The following is a 21424-nucleotide window of genomic DNA, read 5'->3' as shown; positions in this document are numbered from 1 at the left end:
AGCATATGAGGCTCCTCCATCCATGGGATTTTCCAGGCAAGGGTGGAGTGGGTTGCCATTTCCTTCTCCAGAGGATCTTTCTGACCCAGAGATCGAACCCGGGTCTCCCATATTGCAGGCACACGCTTTACCGTCTGCGCCACCAGGAGAGAAAGCCCTTAAAACTGTGTTGAGAGTCATCAACTAAGGATGTGCCCACAGGGTGGCAAGCAACTGCAAAGTTCAGATCACGCACCAACGCGGCCCCCTTCCGCATCCAAACACCTGTGCTTATGCTCGATTAAAAACAACAACAAACTTTTATTTCCTATTTTGGTAGGGAGAATTGATGGGGGCGGGGCACCAGTATATAAACATAAACATTTCTGTTAAGTCAAATGTCCTTTCCAAACCAGGGTAGGGGAAGAACGGATGAATTTCCTGAAGAAAGGTTAACGAAGATACGGAAAGATCAATTTCTGGCTTGCTCGCTCCATCTCTACTGGGCACGCAAAAAGAAAATACCAGGAAGACGGAACTTCAGTTAAAGGTGACACTGTTCCAAGTCTGAGACACTGGGAAATGACGGCCACATCCCTAAAGTTATTCCAGTGTAGGATTCGCCATACTAACTTTCCTCAGATGGGACCGTTCCTGCGTCCTACCTACAATAGTTTTCCGACTCTCCCGCCAGCTCAAGATCCTTTCCCGCCCTCGCCTACCTCCAAACCTTTCCGGGCCACCCCCGAAGCGCCTTACAGCCGCCATTTTACACAACACTATCGCGAGATATACTTAGCCGTCTCGAGCCTGACTCATTTACTTTCTTGCGAGAGGCTCTTCCCGGCTGTTCTCGCCGTAGCTGTGGAAACTGTCGCGAGAGCTGGTTGCCTTGGCTCCCTGTAGCTATAGCAGCCGCGGCGGTTAAGGATGCGGCGGCAGAAGCGGTGAGTGCGACACCCTCAGGGGGGCGGGGCCGGAGGTAACAGGGTGCTGGGGGGGGTAGCGCTTAGGGAGGGGGTGGGGAAGGTCGGGTCGCGGGAGAAATGGGCCCTCGTGTGACGTGTTGGGTGGGACCCAGGTCCAGTGGTTATAAGGACAGGGCGCCGGTCTGCACCAGGGCACGCGGGAAGGGCTGGAGCTGCCGCGAGGTCCAAGGGGGAGGGACCCGGGTGTAGAAGGGTTCAAGGGGCAGGGGCAGGAGTATAGAAGGGTGTGTGTGTTGGGAGCAAGATGGTTATGGGGAGTCAGAATTGAAAAAAGAGACCGGGCTACACCGAGGAATAAGTGGGAAGAAATGGGGTACAGCGAGGAGGAGGGTATGTTGAATGGGAGCCCAGAGATTGGGCCCGGTTTGCTTTGCCCTGGCGGAGAGGCGGCGGGGGTGGGGTGGGGGGGTGGAGCGGCGGGTGCGGTGTCAGACCTTCGCAGTTTACTGGGGTCCGCCTAACACTAGTCCGGGACTGCGCGCTAAGACCTGGTTCCTTCTTAAAGGGCTTGGCGGGAATGGTGGCGTGCCGGAACTTCACCGCCCCCCGCCCCTTCCAAAGAAATCCCCCACGGACTCTGAGATGTGAATGGAGGGTTTGGGTGAAATAGTATTAGTTGGAAAGGTTCCTTCGGTGGAGAGACTATGAGTGGGGTTATGAATGATTGCTGCTCTGAAATAACGTGTGGGATGGGGGCGGGAGAGAGAAATTCTTGAGGAAAAAAAACTAAGATGTGCGTATTGAGTTGGAAGAAGGGGGTGTGTGCAAAGCTCACGTTTCTTTCCAGATTCATTCAAGTGTAGAATTTCTTTACGGTGTACTTATGAGATTATATATGCGGTGTAAACTCAGTTTAGATCATACAGTGAAGAATGTGTAGTACGACTTTTAAACCTTCCATGAATATGATTTTAAAACTAAGAAAATGTTTCTGTTGCAGAAGCACCAGGCTGAGCACTAAGGATAGTTTTAGTTACTTGAATATAAAACCTTGTGTCTGTTCAGGTTCTTTGCCTTTTAAGAAATGAACGAATTTTTATTTTAGGAGACAGAGTTTTGAATATCCGTCAGTCTGGAAATAAAAGGCTTCTAGGAGTTAAAATCACTGCGAGGGCAAAGCATTTACACTGAGTCTCAAGGAGTGTTTTCTAGAGACAGGTTTGGACCAGTTTTCTTATTTCTAATGAAAACAGTGGTTTCAATTCAGGCATGAAAAATAATTTGTTCATTTTTATCTACAGATGCAAGCTTTCTGATAATTTTTTCTCACTATTTTTGGTACGTTTAAATTTGCAAAAGCATAACCTCTCTTTTGATTATGTAACTGGATTTTTCCATGTTGAGTTCACAAATTCATTAATTAGAATAATGGATTTTAATCCTTCTAGAGCTAGCCTTGTTGTGGTTAGTCATTGAACCTATTTATTTGATATATGTTAGATTAAAACTTTTAATTTGTAATGTTAGTAGCTAATCTTTAAAGTTGAAATGATTTTCTGAGGCAAGATAAAGCTTTATGTGGTTGAGTCCAAAAGACTTCTCCATGAATCCATTAAGAAGCTTTACTGAGTTCCTATTATGTGTAGAGTACTGTGCAAGGCATTGCAGGGGTTGGGGGAAAAGATAAATTCATTCATTTATCCTTTCGACAAACATTCATTGAGACCTCTCTGTGTTTGATAACTGAGCCTTCTGGGTACAAATACAAGTAAGCCTTGCTCTTTGCCTTGAAATTGCTCAGAGAGCAAAATAGAGTAGCAAATCATTACAGTGTAGTAAACACAATACATTTGTGAACACAGGCTTATGAAACAAAATTCTGGCCCTAGGGAGTACTTGTCAACAATAGTTGACAAGAATAAAATGGAAAAAACTATTTAAAAAATTACAAAATATTAAGCAAATTCTAAATTATGATGCATTAATAAAACATATTATGTTTTTCAGAAGAGATAAAATTAGAATGGAAGCTTGAAAAAATTAAGGGGTCAGTTCATAATTTAATAGTCTTTTAAAAGTATTCTTAAACATCACTGAACATTCTTAAGTCAATAATAGTAATAAGAAGCATAAATGCTATCATTCATTGAGTGATTATTAATGTCCTAGGCACATTATCTCATTTCATTTATTTATTTTCCACCCCTCTTCCCACCTCAATTTTCTCATTTTATCTTAACAATACTCAGCTGATACTAATACTTCAATTTTAAAGATAAGAAAATTGAAGCTTAAAACATTAAGGCAGTTGTCTAATATCACGGCGCTAGTAAATGGGAGATTAGGGACTGGAGTTGGAAATCTATGCAACTGAAAACCTAAGCAGGATTCCTTTCTTTTTGCAGTAAAGGAACCTTGGAATGGGGATAGGGGGCCAGACATTGAACATGGAATTGGCCAGAAGACTAAAATTCAGTCTCTCTTTATTCATAGATTTTGCTCCCTCAAATATTTACACTATGGGGGAACTAATTTGAATATTAGCATGATGCTAAATATGAGGTTTGTATTGTACAGAGAATTGAGTAAATTACCATATTCATGTTGTGTATAATTGTATAGGGAGCTTTGCTTGGGGAAATAGTTATAATAAGCAATTGTTAACATCTGTAAGCTTCCAGAAACTGATGATTTTGACAGTGGAAATGGTTATCTATATTCATATATAGGGCAACTGTTATTACAGCAGACTGAGGGATTTAGGCAAACATTTTTGTAGACTGCTGCAGTTCGGGGCTTTTTTTTTTTTTTTTTTGGTGTATTTGCTTTCAGGTTTTGCTAGTGTTACAGAACCCGCCTGCCAATGCCAATATAAGAGATGTGGGTTTGATCCCTGGGTTGGGAAGATCCCCAGAGGAGCTCATGGCAACCCATTCCAGTATCCTTGCCTGGAGAATCCCGTGGACAGAGGAGCATGGCGGGCTACAGTCCAAATGGTCATCAAGAGTCGGACATGGCTGAAGCGACTTTGCGAGCATGCACACACACACACACACACACACACACGCACAAATATTTGCTTTCAGATTTTTAAAACTATATTCCAAAGTCCAAATTCTGATTTCCTGGTTGAAATTCAAATTTTATGTCTCCCTTTTATATTGAGGAAACTGAGAACTTTTAAATGACTTGCCTAGAGTCACACAGCTGCAGTGTCCTAGGTGTTTTTAAGAAATACATGCAGATTTGAAGGTGAGTCAGTGGTTTTTTTTTTTTTCCCATTGAGTTGACTTTCTGCATCAGTCCCTCTATATAGATTTTAGCTGGAATAGCACGTGGGTGTGAATGAGATTCTCATGTTTTCTAACACCTTTTAACTAAGTGGGCTGTGTGCCTATGTTTTTATGTGAGTTATTTTTGAGGCATTGAGACATTTTTCCAAGAAAGGTTTAGAGCAAGACAATGAGATGAGAAAGAGCCTTGAGGGGTAAGAAGGGAACTTCTCCAGAAGGGTTGAAAACTGAAAGCATTTGATGATGTGTTAGGAGGATGATGATCTAAAAGCTTTTCTTTAACTCCACCCACCACAGGAAAGCCTGAGACTTTTTCTACACACACCCTCTGGAAAGGTTTTATCCACTGGAAAAAAGTATTTCTTTCTCAGCATTTATATTAGCAATAGTAAATAGACATTGAACAAACCAGAAACGATTTACTCTCATGGTAGGTGAAAAGTGATATCTCACTTTAGATTTCAGTCTCTTTGATTACCTGTGAGGTTGAACATTTTCCTGTATTTATTTATTTTTTTTATTAGGCAAACTCCAGGAGATAGTGAAGGACAAGAAAGCCTGGTGTGTTGCAGTCCGTGGGGTTGCAGAGTCGGACACGACTTAGTGACTGAATGACAAATTAGGCAAAGAGTAGAATAAGCAGTTTCACAGAGAGAAATAGAAATATCCAATAAAGAAATAAAAAACAGACTCTCAGACATAGAAAACTAACAAAGGGAGAAGGCAGAGTGGAGGGAGTTTGGAATTAACAGACACGCTGCTGCTGCTGCTGCTGCTGCTGCCGCCGCCGCCAAGTCGGCTTCAGTTGTGTCCGACTCTGTGCGACCCCAGAGACAGCAGCCCACCAGCCTCCCCCATCCCTGGGATTCTCCAGGCAAGAACACTGGAGTGGGTTGCCATTTCCTTCTCCAATGCGTGAAAGTGAAAAGTGAAAGGGAAGTCGCTCAGTCGTGTCTCTTAGCGACCCCATGGACTGTAGCCTACCAGGCAAGAGTACTGGAGTGGGGTGCCATTGCCTTCTCCAACAGACACGCTACTATATATGAAATAAATAAAACAAGGACCTACTGTATAGCACAGGAAACTATATTCAAAATCTTGGAATAAAACCTATAATGGAAAAGACTCCGAAAAACAGTCTGATATATGCTTCCCTATCAACCTATATTTGAGTCACTTTGCTGAAATTAACACACCATTGTAAAATAACTCCTTCAATTAAAAAAAAAGATGCGTAGACTCCTGTGATCTGAAAACTGCAAATTAAACATTTTTTGTTGACCTTGTTTGTCTTTTTTAAAACATTTAAAAATCTTACAGATGTTTAAACTATATACTTGATTTGAAGAAAGAGAAAAAAGAGTACATTCTTTAAAAATAATAATAACTTTATATGGAGGCTAAGAAGCAAAGGTTCCACTTCCAGAACTATCCTGTTTGGTGAATTTTCCAGTTCTTTTTCTACACATTATATGCAATTTCTATTTATAATTTCTATGTCTATATATATCTTTTTAAAGTCAGTGGAATGATGTTTTTTCTGCAGCTTTTTTTAAAGTTAGCAATATGCTTTTGAAATCTCATCCTGTCAGTGCGTACTTTTTAACAGCTGATTGTATTTCCGTTTGAATGTATATAATCTATTTAACTGTTTCTTTATCTATGGACATTTAAGTTGTCTCAGATTTTTGCAGTGATTGGAAACACTGAAATGAACATCCCATATTCTTGTCTCTTGTGCAACTGTTCTATAATACCTCTAGAATAGGTGCCTAGAAATGTTGTTTAAAAGATTTACATGTTTTTAGTTTTGAAATATACAGCCAGTTTGCCTTTCAGACAGCCTGTGTGCCATTCTTTATTCCACCAGCAGTTTATGAAAGTGCCTCTGACACTGAATATCAGTCTTGTACATTTTTACTAATGTAACAGGCGGATTTTTACATTTTAATTTGTAGTTTTCAGATTACTTTTTAGTTTGAGCATCTTTTTGTTTGATGGGCTGTTTATTTCTGTCTTTTTAAATTGCTTATTCTGTTCTTTATGTATTTTTTAATTGGATTGTTTTCTTTTACCTGTTGATTAACAAGAACTAAGAACTCTTTATATGTATATAGATACAGATAAGTATTTTAGTATCTATTATGCATATTTTCTACAGTGTTGCATTATCTATTGTGCCTATTGATATACTAAATTTTTTGTATTTTACACAAAAAATACAAGTCACATCTTTTTCATAATGGCCTCTGGACTTTGAGGACTTTCTTAAGAAGGCTCTTGGGACTTCTCTAGCAGTCCAGTGGTTAAGACTCTGCATTTCCACAGCAGGAGGCATGGTTTTAATCCCTGGTCAGGAACTAAGATCCCACATGCCACTCGGCCAAAACAAAAAAGCTGGGAAGAGGATAGCTAAATAAAATTGGTCGGGTTGAAAATCTACAATAGAATGTATAAATATTAGTGGTGTCTGATATTTAATCATACATATGGAAGAAGCTGGTTTTTCTGATTATTATTATGCCTGGGGAGAAGCAATAACTTTTCAGGAGCAATGTTCCTCCACAACTCTCTTCTGAAGGGAAATCCCGACATGTGGACATTCCTGAGTTAAGCATTGAGGAGAAGGTTGGCATAGCAGAAAGAATGTGAGCTTTGGAATCAAGCAAACCTTGGTTCCCTTACCAGTTGTTCAGTTATTAGAATTGTGATCTTTAGCTCATTGTCGTAGCCACCTCTGTAAAAGAGTGTGCTCAAAAAAACGTATGTCACATCAAATAACATCAACTGCTCAGAATTGATATTTTTGTGCAGCTGTATTACATGGTACAAATATTTGATGACTGAAAAGCGTACTGTTATATTTAGGAAATCTGAATTAATGTTTGCTGCTGACCCATCAGTAACACCATTCAAATCAGGGGGTAGGAGAACCAAGAACCTAGGGTTAAAACCATATAGAAGCACTTTGAAGCATGTTAGAAATGCCACATTAGAACCTACATCTTAACCAAATCCCAAGGTGATTCATAAATACCTTAAAGTCTGAGAAACAGTGATCAAATGTGCAGTATCTGAAGGAAGGTGGTAACTCCAAGCTCAAAGCAGCAGGAGTTGAGGTGGTAGGAGCTATAGAAAATTAGGCAGATACTCATACTGTGGTTCGAGATGATTTATTTATTCATTATGTAGGGTCATCTCATCAAGTTGGGGGATGCAGGGAACATCTTCCAGGAGACAGGACTAGCAGGATCCTGATTGGGTGTCTGGACACCAGCTAAGGGGTTTAGCATTACGGCACTAGCTGTCTTCTCTGCAGGAATCTCGGCTAGCTGTGCTGTTCAGTATGCAGACCACTAGCCACATGTGGCTTTTAAAATTAAAGTAAAAATTCAGTCCTTCAGTTGTACCAGCCACATTTCAAGTACACAGTAGTCACATGTGTCTACTGTATTACACAGTGAAGATACTGAACGTTTCCATTAGTGCAGAAAGTTCTGTTGGGCACCACTTGAGAGGAATAGGTATCTGAATAAGAGTATCTGCCTTAAAGACTGTCAAAATGGCCAAGTACAGAAGGTAGAGAAAAACCTAGGAATTGCTGCTCACGTATAGCTTACCATCCCATTCTAGAACTTTTCCATTACTGCTGCTGCTGCTGCTGCTAAGTCGATTCAGTCGTGTCCGACTCTGCGACCCCATAGACGGCAGCCCGCCAGGCTCCGCCATCCCTGGGATTCTCCAGGCAAGAACACCGGAGTGGGTTGCCATTTCCTTCTCCAGTGCATGAAAGTGAAAGGTGAAAGTGAAGTCTCTCAGTCGTGTCCGACTCTTAGCGACCCCATGGACTGAAGCCTACCAGGCTCTTCCATCCATGGGATTTTCCAGGCAAGAGTACTGGAGTGGGGTGCCATTGCCTTCTCCGTCCATTACTGATAGCTGCAGATAATTCCCTGTTCTGTTAAAGTTTGGGTGTACCTGCAAGTGAAGGCATCAAATAAAAGGTGAGAGAGGGCAGAAGCAGAGGAAAATGTTCTGGGAATTGTGGGTATTAAGTAAAGGGATTTTCCAGACATACATTGCTGAGCATTGGAAAGAGGTGGAACGGCTGGGTATGGAGTTAGGAAAATCATATAAAGTACTTAAGTATTTAGCTGCTAGTAAAACAGTATTATTCCCAGAAGAAATAATACTGAATAAATTCTAATGTCCAAGTTAATGCTGAGTCGTTCACCTATTTGATCATACCTTCACTAAAGTGTTTAAGTTGGTTTATCAGTATTAAAAATATGAACACTTTTTTTTTTATGTTTAATGAGAATTAGTGGGAAAGCAGAATTCAGTTTGAGGTTCAGTTTTCAGCCTTTCCCCTTAGAGAATACATCTATAGAAAAGGCTATCCAAATTCTATTTATTTTTGTTTTGGAGACAGTGCCATATAGTATATTTATAAGTTGTTTATCTGTTTTAAATTGACGGTTTATAGCAGACACATACATGAATATGGTTTATAAGTCAAGACCACTGTTTAAGTCACAAATTGCCCTCTAGCAAGTTATTTTGAGTAGGAAGTCTTTTTTTTTTTTTTTTTTTTGAGTAGGAAGTCTTTATGAACCAAACTCTGATTATGATTTTAATTGGGCAAAGTATAGAAGTCTGATTTAGAGTTGTTTTTCCTGTGCTTCCTCTTAACAACTCATGAAAAGAATCAACAACTGCTTTTAAAAAAATTAAATTTGGAGTTCTTATTTCACAATGACTTTCATCCTTTTTATGCTTTATTTCAATAGACAGTTGTTAAACATCTGCTTTAAAAACAAATTTTATTAAGATATAACTCACATGTCATACAATTGGCTCATTTAAAGTGTACAATTCAAAAGTTACTGTATGTTCATAGTTGTGCAACTGTCACTTCAATCAATTTTATTACATTTTTATCACCCCCCCAAAGAAACTATATCCATAGGCAGTCATTCTCCTTCTCAACCTTTCCTCCCCTTTAGGAGCTACTAATTTACTTCTATCTCTGTAGATTTACCTATTCTGTACATTTCATATAAATGGAATCATAAACTATCAATATATAGTCTTTTGTGACTGACTTCTCTCATTCAGCATAGTATTTTCAAGGTTCAACCATGTTGTGGCATGTATTAGTATTTCATTCTTTTTATCACCAAAAATATTCTGTATTCCCTTATATGAATAAAGCATATTCTTTTTTATCCATTTGGATTGTTTCTGCTTTTTGGCTATTATGAATGAGGCAAATGAAGTGCTTAGCTCACAAAATAAGAATACTAAGGGTTGTGCAAGTGCAAAATTTAAGGAGGTACTCACTCTTAGGGTTGTGTAAGTGCAACCCTACTTGAGAGTGAGGGCCTCCTTAAATTTTGCACCTGGGAGCCTCCAGTGTCCCATGAGTCTTGGCTTTGTGGTTTTGATTTACATTTCCCTAGTGGCTGTTAAACATCTTTAAACATGTTAAACATCTTTTCACATGTTTATTTGCCAACTGTATACCCTTTTTGGTGAGGGATCTTTTGTCTTGTACTTATTTTCTAATTGTATAGTTTGATTTTTTACTGTTGAGTTTTGATAGATCTTTGTATATTCAGAGTACTAGTTCTTTGTTGAATATGTGGTTTGCAAATAATTTCTCCCAGTCTATAGCTTTTCTTTTCATTCTTTCCCCTCAGCTTTTATTGTACAAAAGTTTTTAATTTTGATGAGGTCCAATTTATCGATTTTTCCTTTATGAATCAAGGTTTTGGTGTCAAGTCTAAGAACTCTTTGCCTGACTCTAGATCACAAAGATTTTCGTCTATATTTTTTTCTAAGAGTTTTATATTTTACATTTAAGTTCTTGATAATTTTGATTTAATATTTATATTAGGTATGAAGTTTAAGTTTAATTAATTTCTTTGCAATGGAATTTTAGTTGCTCCAGCACTATTTGTTGAAAAGGTTTTCCTTTTTCCTTTAAATTGTTTTTTCATTTTTGTCAAAAATCAAACTGTCTCCTTCATTGGCAAGTGGATTCTTTTACCACTGAGCCACCTGGGAAGCCCTAAGAATATTTATGTAGGTCCTTAATTTGGGGTTCTCTATTCTGTTCCATTTGGAGAAGGCAATGGGACCCTACTCCAGTACTCTTGCCTGGAAAATCCCATGGACGGAGGAGCCTTGAAGGCTGCAGTCCGTGGGATCTCTGAGGGTCGGACACGACTGAGCAACTTCACTTTCACTTTTCACTTTCATGCATTGGAGAAGGAAATGGCAATCCACTCCAGTGTTCTTGCCTGGAGAATCCCAGGGATGGGGGAGCCTGGTGGGCTGCTGTCTATGGGGTCGCACAGAGTCAGACACGACTGAAGTTACTTAGCAGTAGCATTCTGTTCCATTAATCTATGTATCAGTATCAAACTCTTTTGATGACTAGAGCTTTGTAATAAGCTTGATATTGGATAGAATAATTCCTTCCACTTATTATTCTTTATCAAGATTGTTTCAGCAGTTTTAGAGTCTGTACCTTTCCATGTAAATTTTAGAATAAATTTGTTTAAGTCTTAAAAAAGCCTTACTAGGATTTTGATAGGAATTGCATTAAACTTATATATTAATCTGGGGAGAATTGACAGTTTTATCATGTTGAGTCTTCCGGTCAATGAACAAGCCTATTTATTTATGTCTTCTTTGAACTCTTTCTTTCAGCATTTTTTAACTTTCAGCATACAGACCCTGTACATGTTTTTGGTAAGTGTATATACTTAAGTATTTAATTTTTTAGAGTGATTGTAAATGGTAATATGTTTTTAATTTTGATTTCTGCACATCTTTTGTTAGTACAATTGACCCTTAAACAACACAGGTTTGAATGATACAGGTCCACTTATATATGGATTTTTAGAGAAAAATACATACTGTAATACTACATACTCTTCCTTTGGTTGAATGGCGGGGTATGGAGCCATGGATACTGGCGGGTGACTGTAAAGTTATGTAGGGATTTTCCACTGCTCAGGGTGTCTGCTTCCCTAACCCCTGTATTGTTCAAGGGTCAACTGTATATAGAAATCTATTGATTTTTGTGTGTTGATCTTATATCCCGTGACCTTATTATTACTTCTAGGAGTGTTTTTGTATATTCCTTGGGATTGTCTATATAGACATTATGTCATTTACAAATAGAGTTTTATTTCTCCCTTTGCAATCTGTGTGTGTTTTATTCCTCTTTCTTGCTAATTACAGTGCCTAGAACTGCTGATATTAAATATAACGACAGCAGACCTCCTTGCTTTGTTCCTGTTTGTTGTTGTTCAATCACTAAGTTATGTCTGACTCTTTGCAATCCCATAGACTGCAGCATTCCAGGCTTCCCTGCCCTTTGCTGTCTCCTGGAGTTTGCTCAAATTCATGTCCATTGAGTTGGTGATGCTATTTAATCTTTTCGTCCTCTGCTGCCCCCTTCTTTTGCCTTCAGTCTTTCCCAGCATCAGGGTCTTTTCCAATGAGTCTGCTCTTCATATCAGATGGTCAATATATTGGAGTTTCATCTTCAGTATCAGTCCTTCCAAAGAATACTCAGAGTTGATTTCCTTCAGGATTGACTGGTTTGATCTCCTTGCAGTCCAAGGAACTCTCAAGAGTCTTCCCTAGCACCATAGTTCAAAAGCATCATTTTTTCAGCACTCAGCCAACTCTCACATCTTTTACATGACTACTGGGAAAACCATAGCTTTGACTATATGGACCTTTATTGGCAAAGTGATGTCTCTGCTTTTTAATACACTGCCTAGGTTTGTCATAGCTTTCCTTTCCAAGGAGCAAGCATCTTTTAATTTCATGGCTATAGTCACTGTCTACAGTGATTTGGGAATCCAAGAAAATAAAATCTGTCACTGTTTCTACTTTTTCTCCTTCTACTTGCCATGAAGTGATGGGACTGAATGCCATGATCTTAGTTCTTTTTGAATGTTGAGTTTAAAGCCAGCTTTTTTACTTTCCTCTTTCATTGTCACCAAGAGTCTCTTTAGTTCCTCTTCATTTTTTCCATTAGGGTGGTATTATGTGCATATCTGAGGTTGTTGATATTTCTCCTGGTAATCTTGATTCCAGCTTGTGATTCATCCAGCCCAGCATTTCCCATGCTATACTCTGCATATATGTTGAATAAGCAGGGTGACAATATACAACCTCATTGTATATTTCTTAACCTTAAGGGGAAAGTATTATTTCACCTTTAAGTGTGATGTTAGCTGCAGGCTTTTGTGTAGATGCTCTTTATCAAGTTGTAATCACATATTTTAAAAATTTCAGGTGAAACTGTGTCTTCTATGGTGCTTTTTCTTATTCCCCTAAGCTAGTATTTAACCTCCATATTTCAGTAGCATTTGGCTTATATTACTATTATTGAATTCTTACTTAATTGTATTCTGGTTGATTTGTGTTCATCCATCCCTCCTTCAGACATACACACCCTCTAGGCTATGAGAGCAGATGCTGTTTTATTAATTTTTATATTGGTAGCTTACAGCAGTGTGCTGGCACTGTTGAATTGTTTGATTGAGTGAAGGAGTGAATGAAAGAATAATTGAATAAGAGAATGAGAAACTCTTATAGGGCTGAAAATAGTTTTTAGTCATATGAATATGAACTTTGGAGCTAGACAGAATTCAAATCTCAGCCCTTCAATTTAATGCTGCTGTGTGAAGTTGGTCAAACTACTAAATATTTCTGAACCTTAATTCTCTTATCTGTGAAATTAGGATAATAATAACCTACCTGAACAAATTAAGTGAAATACTACAAGTTAATTCTCAGTATAGTAGCTGTCATGTAATAGGCACTCAAATTTTAGTTTTCCTTTGTTTCTTCATTGAACTGTTGTAAGTATTAAGTTACAGTGATTGTAAAAATAACTTTGTGAACTGCGTCAGTTCAGTTCAGTTCAGTTGCTCAGTCGTGTCCGACTCTTTGCAACCCCGTGAACCACAGCATGCCAGGCCTCCCTGTCCATCACCAACTCCTGAAGTCCACCCAAACCCATGTTTTAAGTTTTGTACATGTTTGTGTTAAATACAGTCAAACTAATTTTGATGATGTTGGCTTAAGAGGGAAAAATGGGGACATGAGAAAATGGAGAAGGTTTTCTCCAACAATAACTTCTGTTGAGCAATACCATGTACCAGCCACTCTGCTCAAACTTTACATGCAATGATTCATTTATTCTTTACAATAACCCTATGAAGCACATACTTCCTCTGAAGGATTATTTCTTAGTTTTTTAATTATAGTTTCCTTATCTCCACCCTTTCTAAATAAACCTCAGGAATTGGGCTAATACAATTTAATGCAGATTTCAAACTTTGTATTAAATGTGAAGAATAATAATTATTTCTTTTTTAAGCTCTCATCTTAGTTTTGGGGACTGCATACCTTTAGGTTAAATCTTCATTTTTTTCAGGAAATCTTAGTAATGATATTTCCAGGCAGTTTGGTTCCAGAGCACCACAATAAAAAGAATACTGCAATAAAGCGGGTCAACTGAGTTTTTGTATGCCACTGGATATAAGAGTAAATATAGTTTACTATATAATATACTGTAAACATACACAGTATACTGTAGTCGCCTAAGTATGAAATAGCATTATATCTAAAAAATACACTTCTTTTAACTGTGCTCTCAGGCTTGTGGGATCTTAGTTCCCTGACCAGGGATTCAATCAGGACCATGGCAGTGAAAGTCCTAACCCTGGACCACCAAGAAACGCCCCCAAATATATATATATCTTAGTTAAAAAATACTTTATTGCTAAAAAATGCTAACCAACATCTGAGCCTTCAGCAAATTGTAATCTTTCTGCTGTTGGAGGGTCTGCTGCAGACTGAGCCATCAGGCCATCGAGGTGATGGTTGCTAAAGCTTAGGGTGGTAGTGATGGCTTCTTAAAATAAGAGAACAATGAACTTTGCCACATCAAGTGACTATTCCTTTTACAAATGACTTCTCTGTACTATGCAATGCTGTTTTGATAGCCTTTTACCCACAGTAGAATTTCTTTCAAAATTGGAGTCAGTCCTCTCCAAACCTGCCACTGTTTTATGAACTAAGTTTATGCAGTATTCTAAATCTTTTGTTGTCATTTCAGCAGTCTTCAAGCATGTTCACTAGGAGTAGATTCCATCTCAAAAAACCATATTCTTTGCTCATCTGTAGAAGTAACTCCTTATCTGTTCAAGTTTTATCATGAACCCCTCAAAGTCATCCATGAAGGTTGGAATAAACCTCTTCCAAACTCCTGATATTTGACCTGTTCCCATGAATCACAAATATTATTATTATTATTATTTTTTTTTTTGATCAGTCCTCATGGCTTGTGGGATTTTAGTTCCCCAACCAGGGATTGAACCCAGGCCCCTGGCAATGAGAGTCCTAACCACTGGACCACCAAAGAATTCCTCACAAATATTCTTAATGGCTTTTAGAATGAAGAGTGTGCTTTCCAGAAGGTTTTCACTTGACTTTGTCCAGATCAATTAGAGGAATTACTGTCTATAGCAGCTGTGTGTATGCGTGCTCAGTTGTGTTTGACTCTTTGTGACCCTTTGGATTGTAGCTTGCCAGGCTTCTCTGTCCATGGGATTTCTTAGGCAAGAATACTGGAGTGGGTTGTTATTTCTTCCTCCAGGGGATCTTCCCGACCCAGAGACTGAACCTGCATCTCCGGTATCTCTTGCACTGCAGGTGGATTCTTTACTGCCGAGCCATCGGAGAAACCCTAAAGGGATGTGCAGTATATTCTGAGTCAAACCTGGGCTTCCCACATGACAGAAATTCTATCACTTAACCAGCAATACAAGCAGCATGGCAGCTATGGCTTTACAAAATGTGTTTCTTAAATAATAATGAAACTGCCCACCCAGATTGAGACCTGATCCCACTGTCTTTTAATTGAGATCACACGCCTGGTCTCAGAACTTAATAAAGCTCAGGTTCTCTATGTCTCAGTGAGGGACAGAGTGATAGATAGGAAGTGGATTTATCTAGATACACAGTCCATAGACAGACTACAATCCATCTCAAAAGGTGAGATGAGAATGGCCTTAGGAGAAACACTCTCCACAGATAGAGTGTGTGGTTAGTTTTAAGGAGTGGGAGGGTTTTGGGGAAGGGGCAGAGATTTCCAGGAATCGGGCCACTGCTCACTTTTAGACCTTTTATGGTTAGCCTCCAAAGTGTCATGACACCAGTGATACTGTAGGTGTGTCATTTAGATGCTAATGTATTAATATTGCAGTGAGCATATAATGAGGCTCAAGATTCATGAAAATCAAATCTTCTGCATCTTGGACCTAGCTGGTTCTGACCAGTTTGTGTCTTATCCTCAAGGGCTGTGTCATTCTTTTAGAGGTTATTTCCTTCCCTCCTGTTTTTATAAGACCTGAAAGTCAAAATTTCTCCTTGATCCATGAGCTACAGAATGGATGTTGTGTTAGCAAGCATGAAAACATTAATTTGGTATATCTCCATCAGAACTCTTAGGTGACCAGGTACATTGTCAATGAACAGCAATATTTTGCAAAGAATCTTTTTTTCTGAGTTATAGGTCTCAACACAGGACTTAAAATATTCAGTAAACCATGTAAACGGATATGCTGTCATCCAGGCTCTGTTGTTCCATTTACAGAACACAGACAGAGTACTGTTGTTCAGTTGCTCAGTTGTGTCCAGCTCTTTGCGACTCCATGGATTGCAACACGTCAGGCTTCCCTGTCCTTTACCATCTTCTGGAGTTTGTTCAAACTCATGTCCATTGAGTTGGTGATACGATCCCATCTCATCCTCTCTCATTCCCTTCTCCTCCTGCCTTCAATCTTTCCCAATTAGGGTCTTTTCCAATGAGTCAGCTCTTCGCATCAGGTGGCCAAAGTATTAGAGCTTCAGCTTCAGAATCAGTCCTTCCAGTGAATATTCAGGGTTGATTTCCTTTAAGATTGACTGGTTTGATCTCCTTGCTGTCCAAGGGACTCTCAAGAGTCTTCGCAAACACCACAGTTTGAAAACATCAATTCTTCGGCACTCAGCCTTCTTTATGATCTGGCTCTCACATCCGTATGTGAGTACTGGAAAACCATGGCTTTGACTATATGGACCTTTGATGGCAAAGTAACGTCTCTGCTTTTCAATATGCTATCTAGGTTTGTCTTAGCTTTTCTTCCAAGGAGCAAGCATCTTTTAATTTCATGGCTGCTGTCACCATCCACAGTGATTTTGTTGAAGCCCAAGGAAATAAAATCTGTCACTATTTCCATTGTTTCCCCATCTATTTGCCATGAAGTGATGGGGCTAGATGTCATGATCTTAGTTTTTTGAATGTTGAGTTTTAAGCCAGCTTTTTTGCTCTCCTATTTCACCCTCATCAAGAGGCTCTTTGGTTCCTCTTTGTTTTCTGCCATAAGGGTGGTGTCATCTGCATATCCGAGGTTATTGATATTTCTCCTGGCAATCTTGATTCCAGCTTGTGCTTCATTCAGCCTGGCATTTTGCATGATGTACTCTGCTATAAGTTAAATAAACAGGGTGACAATATACAGCCTTGATGTACTCCTTTCTCAAGTTTGAACCAGTGTGTTGTTCCATGTCCAGTTCTAAGTGTTGCTTCTTGACCTGCATACAGTTTTCTCGGGAGACAGCTAAGGTGGTCTGGTATTCCTATCTCTAAGTATTTTCCACAGTTTGTTGTGATCCACACAGTCAAAGGCTTTAGTGTAGTCAGAGAAGCAGAAGTGGATGTTTTTCTGGAACTCATTTTCTGTGTTCCAACAAATGTTGACAATTTGATCTCTGGTTCCTCTGCCTTTTTCACTTCCAGCTTATACATCTGGAAGTTCTTAGCTCACATACTGTTGAAGCCTAGCTTGAAGGATTTTGAGCATTATCTTGTTAGCATGTGAAATGAGTGCAATTGTGTGGTAGTTTGAACATTCTTTGGCATTGCCCTTCTTTGGGATTGGAATGAAAATTGACCTTCTCCAGTCCTGTGGCCACTGTTGAGTTTTCCAAATTTGCTGACATATTGAGTGTAGCACTTTAACAGCATCATCTTTTAGGATTTGAAATAGCTGAAATTCCATCGCCTCTACTAGCTTTGTTTGTTGTGATGCTTCTTAAGGTCCACTTGACTTCGCACTCCAGGATGTCTGGTTCCTGACATCCTGGTAAGTGATCACACCATTGTGTTTATTCTGGCCATTAAGATCTTTTTTGTATAATTCTTCTTTGTATTCTTCTGAATATCTTCTCTTTCTGTTAGGTCCCTACCGTTTATGTCCATTTGTTGTTCCATTTATAGAATACAGACAGAGTAGACAGCATAATTCATAAGGGCCCTAAGGTTTTTGAAACAGTAAATGATTGTTGGTTTTGACTTAAAGTCACCGACTATATTGAAACCGAGCAGGACCCTGTGGGGCCTTACCAAGTACAAAAGCGCTTCCATAACCCCTGTTTCTTGTTTGTAGAAAATGTTTTAGTCTCCTAGGCCTTCCCTAGGAGGCAGAATTCCACAGAGCAGACTCAAGTAGTTATTAATTAGAGAAATGAGGAAATGCAGAAACAAAGGAAAAGCAATCAAGCGAAAAAAGTAATGATAGCTTAAACCATAGTTCAGTGATAAAACAGAATCACAGGACTCTTAGTTCCTCCTGAAGGGATATACGTAACAATATGACACATATCTTTGAGATGCTCTGCAGAAACTAAAATCCCCACCCAGATGTAGAATGGTGACTGTATACTAACCATAAGCACTAGACCTTAGATTCAGTTCAGTTCTGTTGCTCAGTCATGTCTGACTCTTTGCAACCCCATGGACTGCAGCACACCAGGCTTACCTGTCCATCACCAGTTCCCAGACCTTGCTCAAACTGATGCCCATCTAGTCGGTGATGCCATTCAACCATCTCATCCTCTGTTGTCCCCTACTTCTCCCGCCCTCAATCTTTCCTAGTATCAGGGTCTTTCCCAATGAGTCAGTTCTTCACATCAGGTGGTCAAAGTATTGGAGTTTCAGCTTCAGCATCAGTCCTTCCAATGAATATTCAGGACTGATTTCCTTCAGGATTGACTGATTTGATCTCCTTGCAGTTCAAGGGACTCTCAAGAGTCTTCTCCAACACCACAGTTCAAAAGCATCAATTCTTTGTCCCTCAGCTTTCTTTATAGTCCAACTCTTATATCTGTACATGACTACTGGAAAAACCATAGCTTTGACTAGACGGACCTCTGTTGGCAAAGTAACGTCTCTGCTTTTTAATATGCTGTCTAGGTTGGTCATAGCTTTTCTTCCAGAGAGGAAGTAGCTTTTGATTTTATGGCTGCAGTCACCATCTGCGGTGATTTTGGAGCCCAAGAAAATAAAGTCTGTCACTGTTTCCACTGTTTCCCCATCTATTTGCCATGAAGTGATGAGACCGGATGCCATGATCTTAGTTTTTTTGAATGTTGAGAGTTTTAAGCCAGCTTTTTCACTCCTCTTTCACTTTCATCAATAGGCTCTTTAGTTCTTCTTTGCTTTCTGCCATAACAGTGGTGTCATCTGCGTATCTGAGGTTATTGGTATTTCTCCCGGCAATCTTGATTTCAGCTTGTGCTTCCTCCCGTCCGGTATTTTGCACAGTGTACTCTGCACATCAGTTAAATAAGCAGGTGACAATATAAAGCCTTCACATCCTCCTTTCCCAATTTGGAACCAGTCTGTTGTTCCATGTCCAGTACTAACTGTTGCTTCCTGACCTGCATACAGATTTCTCAGGAAGCAGATAAGGTTGTCTGGTAGTCCCATCTTTTTAAGAATTTTTCACAGACCCTAGACTGATTGGAACCAGAAGGTTGATGATTAAAATTTCTAAAATGTCATCCTGTTACCTCATCATCGACCAATTGGAAAGAAGTCCATAAGCTGATCACGCACTCTGCAATCCTCAATTCTAATGTTGCCTTTAAAAACCCTTGCCTGAAAGCCATCAGGGAGTTTTGGTCTTTTGAGCTTGAGTTACCTGTTCTTGCTTGGTGCCATGTAACAAGTGCTGTACTTTCCTTCACCACAGCTTGGTGTCATTAGATTGACTTTGCTGTCTGTTAGACAGGTTGAATTTGGTTTGATAACAGGATTAGCCCCTAACAAGAGAGTCAGGCTGTGTTTTGAAGCTTTGAAGCTGGACTTTGACTTCTCTCCAGCTATGAAAGTCCTAAATGTCATTTTCTTCTAATAGTAGGCTATTTTGTCTACATTGAAAATCTGTTGTTTAGTGTACCCACCTTTATTAATTGTCTTAGCCATATCTTCTGAATAACTTGCTGTACCTTCTACATCAGCACTTGCTATTTCACCTTGGGTTTCTGTGTTACGGAGATGACTGCTTTCCTTAAACCTCGTGAACCAACCTCTGTTAGCTTCAAACTTTTCTTCTACAGCTCCCTTACTTCTCTCGGCCTTCACAGAATTGAGTAGCGTTTAGGGCCTTGCTCTGGCATAAGTTTTGGTTTAAGAGAATGTTGTGGCTGGTTTGATCTTCTACCCAGACCACAAACACTTTCTCCATATCAGCAGTACGGCTGTTTCACTTTCTTATCATTCATGTGTCACTGGAGTAGCACTTTTAATTTCCTTCAAGAACTTTTCCTTTGCATTAACAACTTGGCCAACTGTTTCCTGCATAAGACATAGCTTTCAGCTTGTCTTGGCTCTTGACGTTCCTTCCTCACTAAGCTTAATCGCTTCTAGCTTTTGATTTAAAGTGAGAGACATGTGACTCTTCCTTTCATTTGAACACTTAGAGGCCAGTGTAGGGTTTTTAATTTCTATATTGTTGTGTCTCAGGGAATAGGGAAGCTCTAGAAGAGGGAGAAGGGGGAACAGCTGGTTGGTGGATTGGTCAGAACAGAGCAACGTTTATGAAATTTGTTGTGTTACATGGGCATGATTTGTGATGCCCCAAAATAACATTAACAGCAGAGATTGCTGATCAGAGACTGCCATAACAAGTATAATAATGAAAAAATGGGGACTTCCCTGGTGGTGTTGTTGCTAAGTCACTTCAATCGTGTCCGACTCTGTGTGACCCCATAGACGGCAACCCACCAGGCTCTGCCGTCCCTGGGATTCTCCAAGCAAGAATAGTGGAGTGGGTTGCCATTTCCTTCTCCAGTGTATGAAAGTGAAAAGTGAAAGTGAAGTCGCTCAGTCGTGTCCGACTCTTCGCGACCCCATGGACTGCAGCCTACCAGGCTCTTCCGTCCATGGGATTTTCCAGGCAAGAGTACTGGAGTGGGGTGCCATTGCCTTCTCTGGACTTCCCTGGTGTCTCAGTGGTAATGAATTCACCTGCCAGTGCGGGAGACATGGGTTTGATCCCTAATCTGGGAAGATCCCACATGCCACGAAGCCCCTGGGCCGCAACTATTGAGCCTGTATTCTAGAGCCTGGAACTGTAACTAATGAACCCATGTGCGGCAGCTCCTGAAACCTGCGTGCCCTGCAGCCCACGCTCTGCAACAGGAGATGCCACTGTCATGACAAGCCTGCGTGCCACAACTAGAGAGTAGGCCTTGCTCACTGAGACTAGAGAAGAGTGAAGAGCAGCACAGCCAAAATAAATAAAGAAATAAACTACTGTTAAAAAAAGTGAAGCTCAATTAAATGAGGTGTGTCTACACTTTGTACTTCTTCACGTGTACATTAGCTGCCCCCCAATATATTAGGTTCTTCAGTTGTATGAAATTGATGAGAGCAATGAATTTGTTTATTGTCTATGGCACGTCAGTTTTTTCCCACAGAGATCACCAATAAAGCTTGAATTAATTTCTGAAAGAAGAGAAAAGCAGCAGACTGTTTGAATTCAATATATTTAGTGGGTTAAGATCTATTTTGATTAGTTCTCTCTGTTTTTATTTGTGGTAAAATATACAAAGAAGAATTTATCACCTTACATTTTATGAGTGACAGTAGTTCTAAACATAGGCACATTGTTGTGTAACCAATCTCCAAAACTCTTCTTATCTTGCAAAACTGAAACTCAATACCCATTAAACAACTCCTCCCCATTCTTCCCTTCCCACGGTGCTTGGCAACCACAATTCTACTTTTTGTTTCTAAATTTGCCTCTTTAGGTACCTAACATAAATAAATTATAGAGTATTCGTCCTTTTGTGCATAGC

General features: G+C 39.6%; 1 protein-coding gene across 9 annotated transcripts in view; it reads left to right on the top strand.

Annotated features, from left to right (window-relative positions):
• Positions 1–424: 424 nt before the first annotated feature.
• Positions 425–21424, top strand: part of USP54 (ubiquitin specific peptidase 54) — a 130009-nt gene continuing 109009 nt past the window's right edge. For 2 of the 9 annotated variants that reach the window (XM_070781922.1, XM_070781914.1), the window contains exons 1-2: positions 431–926; positions 10919–10960. The gene's annotated coding sequence lies outside the window, so the exon portion shown is untranslated. Of the gene's footprint in view, positions 927–1169; positions 1299–2039; positions 2127–10918; positions 10961–21424 lie in introns of those variants that run through there. The other 7 variants (XM_070781924.1, XM_070781923.1, XM_070781926.1 and 4 more) reach the window with 6 other exon arrangements.

Source organism: Bos indicus, chromosome 28 (genome assembly GCF_029378745.1).
Source record: "Bos indicus isolate NIAB-ARS_2022 breed Sahiwal x Tharparkar chromosome 28, NIAB-ARS_B.indTharparkar_mat_pri_1.0, whole genome shotgun sequence".
Taxonomy (NCBI): Eukaryota; Metazoa; Chordata; class Mammalia; order Artiodactyla; family Bovidae; genus Bos; species Bos indicus.
This window is presented reverse-complemented; position numbering and strand designations above follow the sequence as displayed.